The sequence below is a fragment of the Gopherus evgoodei genome, chromosome 7 (genome assembly GCF_007399415.2).
Source record: "Gopherus evgoodei ecotype Sinaloan lineage chromosome 7, rGopEvg1_v1.p, whole genome shotgun sequence".
Taxonomy (NCBI): domain Eukaryota; kingdom Metazoa; phylum Chordata; order Testudines; family Testudinidae; genus Gopherus; species Gopherus evgoodei.
Genome location: NC_044328.1, coordinates 35,081,953 through 35,096,921, shown reverse-complemented (window position 1 = coordinate 35,096,921; position 14,969 = coordinate 35,081,953). Strand labels below are relative to the sequence as shown.

The 14,969-nt window shown below is 46.3% G+C and overlaps 1 protein-coding gene across 2 annotated transcripts in view; it reads left to right on the top strand.

Annotated features, from left to right (window-relative positions):
- The first annotated feature begins 10,680 nt into the window (after positions 1–10,680).
- KIF20B (kinesin family member 20B) overlaps positions 10,681–14,969 on the top strand; it is an 87,009-nt gene continuing 82,720 nt past the window's right edge. For both annotated transcript variants that reach the window (XM_030569885.1, XM_030569884.1), the window contains exon 1: positions 10,681–10,749. The gene's annotated coding sequence lies outside the window, so the exon portion shown is untranslated. The remainder of the gene's footprint in view (positions 10,750–14,969) is intronic.

Here is a 14,969-nt window from a genome sequence, read left to right as displayed (position 1 = left end):
TTTGTTTGTTTTTAAATCTACTGCCTATTAATTTCATTTGGGGACTGCTAGTTTTTGTGTTATGCGAAGGAGTAAATAACACTTGCTTATTTACTTTCTTCATACCAGTCATGATTCTATAGACCTCAATCATATCCCCTCTTAGTCATCTCTTTTCCAAGCTGAAAAGTCCCAGTCTTATTAATCTCTCCTCATACGGAAGCTGTTCCATACCCCTAATAATTTTTGTTGCCCTTTTCTGAACCTTTTCCAATTCCAATATATCTTTTTTGAGATGGGGCAACCACATCCGCACACAGTATTCAAGATGTGAGCGTACCACGGATTTATATAGAAGCAATATGACATTTTCTGTCTTATTATTTATCCCTCTGTTAATGATTCCCAACATTCTGTTCACTTTTTTGACTGCCACTGCATATTGAGTGGAGGTTTTCAGAGAACTATCCACAATAACTTCGAGATCTCTTTCTTGAGTGGTAACAGCTAATTTAGACTCCGCCATTTTATATGTGTAGTTGGGATTATGTTTTCCAAGGTGCGTTACTTTTGCATTTATCAACATTGAATTTCATCTGCCATTTTGTTGCCCAGTCACCCAGTTTTAGGCAGTTTATGTCGACCTAATTATGTCAATATCTTATTACATGGGTGTTGAGTGAAACTTCCACTGGGAGAGGCTAGCTCCTTGTCCCACCTCTTCCGCCACAGCCTCGCCCACACTCCACCCCTGGACCCACCTCTGCCCACCACTGACTCACTGCTCCTCTGTTCACACCCCCCCCGTGAGGTCCTCCCATTGCTTACCTCCTCCCCGTCCCCCTTGCTGCTTGCCTATCTGCTGCTCGCCTCCTCACCACCTGCCAGATCCTCCTTCCTGCCACAAGACCCCCTCCACCTGCCATGCAGCTGGCTTGCTGTTCGCCTCCTCACCCTGCTGCTGCGCCCCAGCGAGACTCTCCCATCTTTTCACCTTAAAGCACTAGTAATATGGCCTAGGGCGCCAAAAAAGCTGGCAGCACTCCTGGCCCTACTACACCATCACCTCCAAGAGAGGCATAAAACTTACGTCTGCATAGTTAGGGTGACACAATGTCTGTGGAGACATTGACTGTCAATTTCATGGCAGGAATTGGGAAACTGACAAGAAAGCCCAACTCCCCTGGAAAGCTAAGTGATTGGATTCAGCTCCTTGCTGGGAGCTGGGGCCAGAAGCCTGAGCGGCCCCCGGCCTGCTCCCTGCAAGTGGGGGACAGGGGGGCGAGAAAGCCCTGGACAACTTCCTTTGCCCCACTCCCAGCAGGGAACAAGGAGACGAGAAGCCCTGGGTGTCTTCCCCGCACTCCTAGCAGGGAATGAGAGGGGAGGGGAAAGAAAGCCTGGGATGGCTTCCCCTCACTCCCAGCTGGGAATGGGTACAAGAGAAGCCCCAGGGAGCTTCCCCTGCTCCCTGCTGGGAATGGGGGCGGGGGAGGACAGAAGCCTGCTGAGAGCCCAGGAGCCTGTGGGGCAGCCAGGCTCTTGGCAGGGAGCTGCCAGCGGAGTTGAGAGATGGGGCTGTCAATTCCCCACACTGCCCCTTTTAGGTTGGTGGAAGCACTCCTGGTGAGGATGCACACTACTGACCCAAATAGGATAGCGTAGACATGCAGCACCGCAGTAATTACATGGAGAAGGGAGAGAGCCCTAACTATTGGCCTACGGGAGATGCTGGTGTGGGTCTTTCAGTCGCTCTTCTTGGAGCTGCTCCATTGTGTATAAATAATTAAATATGCATTGAAGCAAGGAGCTTGGACTCTGGGTCTCCCACTGGGCTCTGGAGTCATTTTCATACACTCGCTAGACTAGTGCACATTTAAGTATTTATACACCATGATCATCTGTGATCCCTTGATTTGAGAATGATCTCTACCGCAGATTGACATATGGGTCCTGAGATAACGCAGGAGTCCGATCCTGGAACCATAGATCCGCCTGCAGTAGGTACAGACATTTCCTGGCGGGTCAGCTGCTTACTGGGAGAAAGTTCTTTCTTTTTCCTTCCTTGCTTCTCTCTCTCTCTTTTCAGCTTTGAGGGCAAGGTGCTTAACATCCCCTGGAAGAGAAGGGTGAAAGAGACGTGTCCCGCTGCAAGTGGAACTAATCTGGCCTTCCTCAGTTGGCTATGTGGGCTGTAGCTCAGGTTGGTCCATATGTTGAAGAAGGTTGGGCTGAGCCATAGTAGTACTAAAACTGGGTCCCGACTGAGAATCGTGTGAAGAGTAGCCAGGCTATGCCTCCTCCTAATGCAGTCCCTGCTCACTCAGATGGATAGGAATATCCACAACTTTTGTGGCTCCCACCTGCCAGGAGTAACAAGTGCAACTCCTAATACAAGGAACATAATTTTCCAGAGGAGGAAGTGTTTGGCGGTGCACCCCAGTCAGCAGGTCTTGTCTTACCTGATGAATAAAAATAGTTCCATAAGCTGTGGTGATTTTGAAAAAGTAGGAAATCAAATTTCAGCCAAATATTTGCTTTCGTGATTGTGGCAGCTGCTCATTTTATTTTAAGGGGCTGCCTCTAAAACAAACCATTTAAGAGAAACATCTTGATAAAAAGCTACAAAGATTATTTGAGTATGGAATTTCGTTACCTCTCACTCAACGGAGTGGTTTAATTCCAATGGCTTAATCTTTCCTTTCTCATCATTTCTATTATGAAAATGCTAGGAGCATTTGGTACACTTTTAGTTTGCTTTTAGACATCTGTTCGTTGAGAGCACAGTATTTTCTATGACTGAACTTACTACTTCTATGTCTTTTATTTTTAACAACGTTTGAGCTTTCTTTATGCCACATTTGATCCCGATGCTGTTGTAAGTGAGAAAGGGTGTGTCAGTATTTCCCCTTCATTTCATTAGTATAATACCATGCTCATACAAAAAACAATTTTATTTGAGATATAAAATTGCTACACCAGATCCCTGCAAGGCATAATTTTCTGCAAAAGGTAAACGTCATCTTTTTTGACAACAGTCTGGAAAATAGTCTAAGGCCTCTTCAGTGCTTAAAATGTCAGTTGATATAGCTGTCTATTAGGGCTGTGAAAAATCCACACCCCTGATCGACGTAGTTATGCTGTCTGAATGGCCAGTATAAGTACAACTAGGCTGATGGAAGAATGCTTCTGTTGACATAGCTACCATTATTCAGGGAGATAGTGTTCTTACAGTGATGGAAACAGCCTTCCGTTGGCAAAGACTGTGTCTGCACTGCAGGGTTATGCTGACATAGCACCCAGAGTGTAAACATGCCATGAGATGAACCTCAGAGTTTTCCTCCCCTCAGTGGTGTTTCAATAGGAGCTGATTCCTCCCACTCTATGATAGGCTTTCTCTGACCATCTCTTGACATGCAAAAATTATGTAATTTTGAATTATTTTTGCAGGACTGAAAAGCCTTCTCAACCCTCAGTGAGACACAGGCTCACACGGCCAGATGTAACTGGCAGCTTCAGAATATTAACCTGCACATTAATAAGCATTAAGAGGGTTTTTCAGTCCTCTGAAGCAAATCTATTTAAAAACCACACCTTCTCTACCCATTGAGACTGTCTTGAAGTGGTCTGCATAAAACAAAATTTGCAGACCCACTGATCCCAAAATCTGAGAGATAACAGGTTATATTTCCTTACTGATGTGGTTTAACTTCTATTTTAACTTATTTAACAGGGACAGCAAAACTTTAAAGACCCTTCTGTTCAAGATAGCAAACACAAACAACTCTAAAATCTAGGATCTAGATCAGGGGTGGGCAAACTTTTTGGCCTGGGGGCCACATCGGGGAATAGAAATTGTATGGTGGGCTGTGAAGGCTCATAAAATTGGGGCTGGGATTAAGGAGTTAGGAGGGCGGAAGGGGGATCAGGGCTGGGGCAGAGGGTTGGGGCATGGGGAAAGGCTCAGGGGTGCAGGCTTTGAGCGGCGCTTACCTCAAGCGGCTCCAGGAAGCAATGGCATGTCCCTTCTCCAGCTCCTACATGGAGGCACAGCCAGGCGGCTCTGCACATTGCCCCATCTGCAGGCACCGCCCCTGCAGCTCCTATTGGAGGGCATAAGAGTTGGAATGGGACTGAGTCGCGTGGTCCAGCCCCCAACCCTGTGCCCCCACCAGAGCCCTGGAGCGGGGCTGAGCTGCTGGTGCAGCCCCCTCTCCAGTGCCCCGGCCAGAACGGGGCCAAGCCATGTGGTGTGGCACCCGACCCAGCACCCCAACTGGAGCACTGGAGAGGGACCAAGCCACCCACTCCACCCACCTGTCACTGGAACTCTCACACACACATGTAGTTTAAAACACCAAACCAACAGTTTGCAACAAAATACTTTTAAATAAACCGACATGCATTTAAAAGCCAATTGCAGAAAGTTACCTTCTACCACAGTATAAAGGATTGCAGGCATATGGTTGTTCTGTTTCCCCCCATGTCTGTTTGAGCCTTTGGGTTAAAGACCAACCAAAATTTTAGTTAGTATCATCTCCAGATCCCTATGCAACCTGTGTAATACCTGAAGTGTTTTTTGTTTTTTTTTTAATTTAACAGTATTAAGCACAACTATAGTTAAAAATGGTTTTTACCTTGGCCTGGTGACAAAATGCAGCTTAAAGTTACTGGTTCCATGCTAAACAGATCACACTGCAATAAAGACATGTACCATTATTTAGTAAGGACAGCATGGCCAATGAGTGACATTATATACTATATATTTTCAGAGTTAAAAACAGGGAGCATACCTCCTCTTGCTGTACGGAGACATTTTAGCAAATCAGTAAAGTGCCTGAAACCATAAGGCTTATTGTTAAAAGCAGCCTATTCAGCAGTCTCAGCTTGACCAAGGCACGAGGGGAGGGGGGCTTTTAGGTGCCACAGAAAGGGCAGCTTGACCCCGAGTCCTTCCTGATAAGAATTGTGTTGAAGTTGCTGATACATGCATTTTAGGAGAGCAGGATGTGCCCCAGGAATGTCTATTGGGGTCTCAAGCCTGCAAACTCTGGAAAAACTGATACCTGGTTAATCAATAATCAGAAGGAACCTCTTGCTTGACCACTGAAACTGCTTACTTAACAAGTTTTCTTTAAGGGACATGTCATTCTATTACTAATGTATAAATAAGGGGGAAAAGTATGAGATAGTTGGACTCTTTTTGGACTCTCCTCTGGATACATCTTGTGGTCCCCATTAGCAGACAGAAGATTTGGCCACTGGAAGCCTGCCACTGTGTCACTCAAGAGCCACACTCAGTCAGCTTTGGTAATTATCAAGGGTTTTACTAACCTGTTGCAGACGTCTGTAAGTGCTTGAGACTAAGTAAAGTTTAGCTTTAAATGAAAGCACTCCTGTGTTGTCCTGTTTGTGCCAGCCATCTATCAGTCAGACAGCAGTGTCTCCCCTGATTTATTTCCTGACACCACCTCGCACAGAGTAAAAGCTTTGGGTTAAAAGAACCCTGGGTAACATTGCAGTCCAGCAGCAATTTAAGAGTTTCTGTTGAAAGAGGACAGTCTCCAAAATACATAAGGTTTTTATATCATCCTCTTTGTTTCAAACAGACTTCAAAAGTCTATAGTTAGCAGGTTGATTCGATTCCCACAACTCTGAAATAATAGATAATTAAGGACTTTAGGCATCCCACCCGTAACATTCCCTTTTCTGATCTGGGGTAAGGGAATTAAGTTGTCTGCACAACTGGGCTGCTTTTGGCTACTTTTTTTTTCTTTTAGTTAAAATACATTTTTCTGTAGGGCCTTCCTATAGTATTAAATGGTGAATCACCAATCCTTAATGTAACTGTACCCATTTCCAAGTGGGGGCCCTCTGTAGATATCAATGAATATTTTGTGGCTTGTTTTTTAAATATGTTTCTTTCATGCTTAAAGTTCGGGGGTTATTTTTGAAATAAAATGGGTGTATCGCAACCATATTTAGCACCCTACAAATACCCATAGCTTTTAAATGTTTGATTGTCTTTAGAGCAAATGCTTGTTATAAAGTATGGTGGAGGTTTGTGAACCCTTGAAACTTTTCAGTTTTGGGTTAGACCCTTGTTTATTTTTCGGTAAATATATTAAATTTTTAATGACTTTGAGTTGCTAGAAAGAGTGACCCATATCATTCAACCAACTCCTGGGTTATATTTAAACTGTCCAATAGAGTTCTGCCAACTCCAGGGGTTATATTTAAATTGTCCAATAGCATCTGTGAATTCCCAAGGTTTTATTTCATTTCATATTAATCAGAACTCACCATCCTCACCCACCCACTTCCCTTACTGTGGGTGCACACTCACCAAATTTAATAACCGATCAACAGCACATTAACCCTGATGGCAAAAAGAGTGAGTAATCTCAGTCGCCCTGGCTATTCAGTGGGGGTGTGCTTAAAACCATTCAGTTCAGCAGGATGAGTCAGTCAGCTCTATTATACTCAAACATATGTCTGAACCATCCCTGTTTTTTTGTTTTTTTTAATTGTAAAAATATTTTTAAGATTCTTCCCCTCCCACAAGATTCTACAACATACATTTCAGCTTTTTGCTGTAAATGGGTCTCTTGTACACAAAGACGCAAGAGCTAGGTTCTCACAAACATTTTTTTTTAATTTAAAAGACATACAGCTCCTTGAAAACAAACCAACATGCTCCATTAAAACTTTTAACTCACTTAAGGGCCACAGAGACCTTCTAACAGAAAGACAGATAGTCACAAAGCCCTTTTCAATATATTTATTTATTTATTTATTTATTTACAGCTACTAAGTTTTGTATTGTTTGTTTGTCTCTTCACCATTCTCTAAATTAATTCTTTTAGATTTCTTACAAATAGTCTTTTTCTTAAGCAGAGTTCTGTAACTTTTTGTGTGGACCAGATGGCCAATATAATGCTGTAAGCCGGCATCTTCCAGTTTGGTCATTTTCTTTAAAACACTGAATTGCATAGCATTTATCAAGGTCACCCCTTGCACTAAATGTTCTTGGGTTAGGCACAGACATTGCGTAGCATAACCTATGGCAATAACAGTGTTTAATAAGCTTTCCAAACACAGCTCAGCACACAGGCCCTGGAGCTTGCAGTTTATATCCATTGAAGTCCAAGTCACACAATCATGGTGCTGTTAGGCTGGTGCGTCTATGACACAGCCCTCACAACCTTCTAAAACTTTCCCCTAAGACAGTGATTAAGGACAGCATAAACAGCAACGCGTAAAATAGTCTGCATGACTTTTTTACGCTCAGGATGTGGCACTGGCTCTGTTAGTTCCATGTCAAGCCTTCTCCTAAACTCCTCATAGCTGTTACCCTCGGAGTCCTCTACAACAATCTGAATCAGCGTTGAGCAAAAAGAAGGCAGGTCCGGTTCAGCTTCACTGTCTGATGCAACGCTGTGCAGGCATCCTTGAGCTCAGAGATTTTCAGAAAAGAAACAAGCGTTAAGTTTCCACTGCTTGTTTTTAGATTTATACAACCTTGGTTCCTAGCCCCATTACACCCCATCATCGACCATCACTTCTTAATCATTCATTTACCTGAGCGATGTCTTTTCCGTTCACCTTGTCTGCTGGTGACTCCCCTGAGCTGCGTTCACCTTCCTCCTCCACGGGATGGACGATGAGAGGCCATCATGCTCATCGGGATGTCTCACGAGCAGTTAGGTTTCAGATTCGGGTTCCGACATATCCATCAATGGCTGGGCCAAAGGGCTCCCCTCAGCCACTCCCACCTCCTTCTCCTTGGAACTGTCACTGATGTAGTGATTTCTCCACAGACAGTTGAAGGCTCTTGGGGCTAAAACAAAGTCCGAAGATCTCACGGGGGTGGTGAAGGAGTCCATGTTTCCTCTCAGCCTTTCCACGATTTCTAAAACACGCGTTCTTAGTAAGAGATGGCCTCCTCTGACTGGCGCTGGGACTTATGGGGTGATGATGCTGTGCTCTGATTGGCAGAGGGAGGAGTTCTTAGAGGGGTCACACGAACCTCTTCTGGGCGGTCCATCCTATCCCAGAATCTGCCCTATTTTGGTCAAATCTGCTCTCGGGGCAGTCCTATGCGGGTGAAACCCATCCTGATTGGTATAGGGCAGTGGGAGGAGTTCTTAGAGGGGTCATATGATACACCTTGCTTCCAGTCGTGTGTCTGGAAATAATACTCCCACGGGGCTGGACTTCTAGTGACAGGTGGGCAGTGCTTAAGGAGTCAAGGGGCAGGGTTAACGTTTGATTGATGGTAGATTGATGCATGCATCTGAGGAAGTGGGTATTCACCCACGAAAGCTCATGCTCCAAAACGTCTGTTAGTCTATAAGGTGCCACAGGATTCTTTGCTGGTTACAAGAAAATAAGTATAAATTATATGGTCAAAGTGACACAAGAAGATAAGTAAGCATACATTATACAGCCAAGGCAACAACGCTAACCACAATAAACATTTGGCTGACCCTAACTGGTTGGTCTGTTTTAAAACACGGCTGACAGATCAGATAAAAAGTACGAAAGCACAGGATTGTGTGTGTTTCGGTCATAAGGGAAACCTGACCCACACCCCCTGAACCAAAGGGACGTGGCCTTCACGACCATCTGTACCTGGCCAGTGCAGAAAATGGCCAACTGAAGAGTAACATATTTTCGGGGGAATGCAGGGTAAGGTTATGGAGTAAAGAAGTCTGGCTGCTCAGGCAGAATTGATCTCAAGTTGTAGCGATACTATATGTTAAGACAGTAGTGAATAGCTAATGACTAATACTTTTACATGTACTTGTGCTTGTCTTCAGTAAAACTTGCCATTTATATTAATCCTTATTCAGTGCTGGTCTTTAATCTTGCTTTTTTGTTTGTGTTGCATTTATAGTCAAAAGTCATAAAAAACCTTTTTTGAGGAATAATCAGTAGTTTTAATTTTTCTTATATGAGCACTGCTCAACCTCATTACATCTGCGTTGAGTGGTGGGAAGTAGTGATCACCTCAGAGCTCAATTAGGGTCCTAACACATGCCTCCCTCTCCCTTTATCTCTGCAATGTAAATAGTGATTATAATATCTATCTCACGAGAATGTGGTAAATATTATTTTATTTATGCCCTGATTTTGCAAACATTTTTACATTTGCTTAACTGCAAACATGTGAGTAGTACCACTGAAGAACTCACAAATCAATCATTATATATTTCAGGATTGGGGCCTTGATAGTTATATGCTTTTCTAAACGTAACTATAACTAATATTTGAGCACCGCAGACACATTCATAAGTTTTTCCTTACAATAGTCTATTGGGTTATTATGGCTAGTATCCCAATTTCACAGCTGAGGAACTGAGGAAGAGAAAGAATAAATAATTTATAATTTTTTCTGCTCATCAAAACATGTAAGAAAGGAGGAGGATCACATTATAAAGATCTGCAACATCTAGGGTGACTAACAGCTCATTTTAGCACATGCGAACGGGTTGGGGAGAAGAATGCCAGGTCCCTTCTCAGTCAAGAAAATCCAAGACCAAGTAGCTAAGTAGAGCCCACTGGTGTATTCAGACTGCCCAGAGGGTACAAGGAGCCTAGAAAACAAGTGATCATGTATGCCAGAAGTTCTCAAATTGTGGGTCAGGATCTCAAAGTGGGTAGCAACCCCATTGTAATGGGGTCACCAGGGCTGACATTAGATTGGCTGGGGCCCAGGGACAAAGCCAAAGTTCTAATCTCACTGCCTGGGGCCAAAGCCCAAGGGCTCCAGCCGTGGGTGATGGAGATGAGGTTTTGGCTTTGCCCCTCCTGCCTGGGGTGGAGGTGCTCAGGTGGGCTCAGGTTTCAGTCCCCCCTCCTGGAGTCATTTTTGTCATCAGAAGGGGGTCAGGGTGTAGTGAAGTTTGAGAACCTTGATACATGTTTAACATCTGTACAATCTACTGAGTAGCCTCTCATGTGGGTAGGGCTTATTTTGTGGGTAAGCATTTGGAAACCTATCACCACCACCCCTTTTTTCCCTAATCTGACCCTGTGTTCACAATTCCATTTGAACTGCTTATTGACACTGCACAGGATTATTTTAAGCCCAAAGAACTGGCAGAAACAACCTGATCAGCAAACTAGCTGGTTCAGCCTGAGATGCTCATGTACCTTTGGGCTTGCCTTGTGGCGGCTGTTTTGTAGCAAGGTGCGGCTTCCCACGTGTGGCTCAGGCCCGCTCACACAGCTGAATGAAACCATGCATGTAACTCGTACCCTAATTCCAACCAACCTGACTTCCCGTCCTACCCATCACTCCCCTTTCCTACACCAGGCAACCCGACACCGGGCAGAATCTGCTCCACAAGGCGGAAGCGAGGCAGCCACACTTTGGGAAACATGGTCACCTTAGCGCCACCACAGTGACCCGCACCCTGCCACAGGGCTCTCCCTCCCCCGCACCAAGCCAGCTTCCGCGGCTCCCTCGCACAGCGCCCTCCGGCAGAGGGACCCTCCCCTCTCCCTGCCCCACACGAGGCAGCACCCCCGCCCCTCCAGCGGCGAACCAGGCTAGATTCCTGCCCCGCCGCGATCCCAACCCAGCCGCACGCGCCTCCGCCCACACCACTCCCAGCCTGCCCTGTGCGGAGACGTTGGCGTCCAGCCCGCCCCTCGCCTCCCATGGTGCTGTGCGGCACAGCGCGCCGCCATTGGGTGGATTTGAAAAGGGACCGCGGCGAGTCTGGCGGCGCTGCTGGTGGAGAGGTCTCGCGTCCTCCGCAGGTGAGCGCGGGCTGAGGGGCTGCCGGGCTCCGGGCCAGAGCCGCACCCCGGAGGTCGCTTCGGCTTCGCTTCCTCTCCCTGCCTGGGCGCTGCCTCGGCTCTTCCCGTTGGTGCGCGGGGGACCGTGTGGTGCGGGGTGGGAGTCGTGCCCCGGCATAGGCAGCTTGGGGCCGCCTGCCCTGGCTCCCAGCGCCCTTGGGGCTCTGGCAGGCCGGGCTCGGGGGCGCAGCTGGTGCGGCCCGGCTGGGCGCTGTACCAACGTCAGGGGTGACTGCTCGGGCTGAGGCGTTTCCCGAGGCAGGAATACAGTGAGTTGCGGCGGCAATAGCCTGGCTGAGCTACACCAGGCTTATCTAGGGCCGAGTTCTTGTTGTTGGTTGAGTGAGTGACATGTTAACCAGCGTGATTTTTAAATCTTCCGGTAAGGGGGGTGACGGACTTCTCTTCGTGTGTGCCTGGGCTGGGTATTGCCATGGGAACTTAGGAAAACCCACTTGTCCATAGCAAGTGGGAATCTACAGACTAAGTGCCATACCTTCTGCAGGCTTCAGGCTTGTATTTGCAAAAAGGAACCATCATAATTAGTAAGGACAACTTCCGACTCAGCGTGAAAAGGGAGAGGGAGAGAGAGCATAGGCCTGGTTTCAGATATTAGTGAGGCTGCTCTATTGGAAACCCTTCTGTCAATGAAAAAATAGCAGTGCACCAGAGGTTCTTACTAGGGGGAAAGGTCACTGGTGCAAATTCTAAGTTTCCTTGTCTATGCAAGGGACTTGTACTTCATGGGTTCTTGTCATTAACTTCACGCCTTTAACTGATTTGCCTTAAGTCTCCTGAGTGTCCCCTATAGCATTGGTTCTCAACCAGGCGTCTCTGGCTCCTTGGAGGGCCATGAGGAGGTTTCAGAATGTTCTGTGAAGCAGAGCTGGCTTTAAACTCATGGGGGCCCAGGGGAGAAAGCCAAAGCCTGAGGCCAGCTGTGGTGGGACTGAAGCCCAGCCAAGAGTTTTGTGGGGCTCCCTGTGGCATGGGGCCACAGGCAATTGCACTACTTGCTACCCCCTAATGCTAGCCCTGGATTTTATATGCAGAAAAACAGCTGTGTGTTTGGTGGTGGTGGTGGGGGGGGAGTTTTGCTGTGGAGTTTTTTCAGTGTGGAGAGGGCTCTGAAAGAAAAAGGCTTCTTTTTCTGCCCCTGCCCTATGGTCATGCCCACAGAGAGTTCCTATCTTGATCTATTAATAGAATTTAAGGCACACTTGTTTATGTACTAATTAACAAATGTAGGGAATGTGAGAGCTTACTCTGAGACACCGAAAGCTCTTTTAAAATTAACATCAGATAACTGGTCAATAGGTATTACTGATGAATACCTACCAATTAAATAGAGTACTTGAATAAAACAGTTGTGCACTCTTTATCTTTATAATTACAGTGGACGTGGCTTTGAGACTATCACAGCACAGGTATTTCACTCCAATAGTAGGTTTAGTTTTCACGTTAATAGGTGCTGTGTACTGTTATTGAAGCCCTGATAATACTTTGGGCCAAATTCTGCCCAGACTTTCATCCATGCAACCCCATCCCCACATAGGTGGAACTGAATAGGGTAGAAATTGGGGCAGAAGTTGACTGTTACTCCTGCATAGCTCACCTCTGTAGCTCTTGAAACACTTTGTAAAGCTGGCCAAATGTCATCTGTATTTTACAGGCTGGTGGATGCGGAAGACTGAGGCTTGGTCTACACTACAGAGTTAGGGCCACGTAAGGCATCTTACATCGACCTGATTATGTCAATGTCTACACTATAGCCTTATTCTTGCTAATGTAAGTGCCGTACTACACCGACATAAAACATGAGTGGCGTAGCACTTATGTTGGTGTAGTTAGGGCAACGCAGTGTCCATGTAGACTGGTGGTATTCAACCATTGAGCCACATGGGGCCCAATTAGCACACAGCTGCAGCCCAGCTGTGTGGTGAAGGCTGCTCAGCTCATCCGGTGGGGTCTGGGGATCTGCTTCTGGCCTCACTTTGTGGAGGGGATTCTAAGTGGGGGTGCTGGGTTTAGAGGGTCTGAGAATGGTTGTGGATGGGGGTAATGTGTGGTTCTCTACCTGCAGCCCAGATAATGGCCCACAATGCTAAATAGGTTGAGAACTACTGATGTAGACACTGCATTACTGATGTTGGCTGTCATTCTTGTCAGTTTCATAGGTCTGCTTTCTTTGGCAGGCTAGGCTCACAACTGGAGCTGTGAAATTGACAAGAAAGGAAGCCTACCAATCTATTATGAAATTGAGGCCAGCATCTGGCTCAGAGCTCCAGCCCCCCTCATGTCCCCCAGCTCTTAGCTGGGCATAGGGCCCACAGCTGGAACTCCTGCCCCCCACCCTGGGGTGACAGCCCCAGCTCTGATCCCACAGCAGGGAGCCTATCAGCCTTTCTTGTCAATTTCACAGATTTAGCTGTGAGCCCCCTTTTGAGCCTGAGGTAATCGTGAAATTGACAAGAAAGGCAGGTAGACTTTGTGCTGTGAACCCTGCACCAGGCTTACAGCTCAGGTTGTCAACCCAGGGCAGAGGAGGTCTCACATCTGGGCTCTCAGTTCCATGCTGGGAGCCCAGCTGCCATTTGGGCTCTCAGCCCCTTACTCTGCCCTTCTTAAATCAGTGTAAGCACTCCTGGTAAGGATGTGCACCACTGACAGAAGGAGGGTCCTATGAACATGAAATACCACAGTAAATACTGGAACAGTGCAGAGAAGGGCTGCTAGGATGATATAAGGAATGGAGAACCTGCATTGCAAAAGGGAACTTAAGGAGCTTGACTTGTTTAGCCTGGCCAAATGAAGGCTGAGGAGAGAGGTGATTGCTGTCTATAAATACATCAGTGGGATAAATCCCATTGAGGGAGAGGAATTGTTTAAGTGAAGCACCAGTGCTGGGCATGAGAAGAAATAGATACAAACTGGCCATCAGCAAGTTTAGGTTTGAAATTAGATGACAGTTTCTAACCATCAGAAGAGTGAAGTTCTGGAACAGCCTTCCAAGGGGATCAGTGTGGGCAAGAAACCTAGCTGGTTTCAAGACTGAGTTTGATAAGTTTTATGAAGAGGGTGGTGTGATGAGAGGCCACGTACCATTGTAGGAAATATCTGTGACTGTTAATAGCAAATATCCCCAGTGGATGGAGATGAGACACTAGATGGGGAGGGCTCTTAGTTACTACAGAGAATTCTTTCCCAGGAGTATGGTTGGTGAGTCTCAACCCTGATCATGTGGGTAACTTTTCATATTTGGGGTCAAGAAGGTATTTTCCCCTGGTCAGATTGCTGATTTGAACTAGAGAAAATGGTGGATTCTCTGTAAGTTGAAGTCTCTAATTCAAGATCTGAGGACTTGAGTATCTCAGTCAGAGATTATGGGCCTATTGCAGAAGTCGGTGGGTGAGGTTCTGTGGCCTGCAATGTGTACGGAAGGTCAGACTAAATGATCATGATGGTTACTTCTGGCTTTAAAGTCTGAGTCTTTTAGGTCAGTGGTTCTCAACGTGGCGCCCACCGGGGCATTTATGTGTGCCCACCTAGTGCCCAGCAAGGAAGAGAAGCCATGGCTCCCCACCTGACGAGGACAAAGAACTCAGACTGAAAGCACAGTGTTCTCTGTTCCCAGCAGGCACAGGGCCCACCTACTGCCCAGCAGGTGAGACAAGCTGCGGCCCCACACCTGACGGGGACAGAGAACTCCGGGGCTGCAGGCTGCGGGTGCTGGTGTTCTCTGCCCTTGCAGCTTCTCTCCGGCTTCTCTTCTCTCTGGATTCATATATTATGTTACATTAAATATGATGTTTTGCATATTTAATGTACAAATACAAAATAAGCCTTGAAAAAGTGTTGGCAACCACCACACTCTTCTGAAAACATGAATGTGCTACTGGCCACAAAAAGGTTGGGGACCACGGTTCTAGGTGAACAGCCTGTGATTCATCAGTCTATGTCAATGCTACGGGCAATACAGTTGCAGGCTGCAGCTAGGCCACCGTAGTGCCATAATGTAGATACTTCCTACATGGATGGAAGGGTTTTTTCCTCTCAATGTAGATAATCTATCTCTCTGAAGTCCACACCCTACACACTATTGTACAAAGATTATTACAGAATATGCCTTGTTAGGTGAGTTATTATTTAAAAACGAATTCACTGATCATTAATATTTTTGT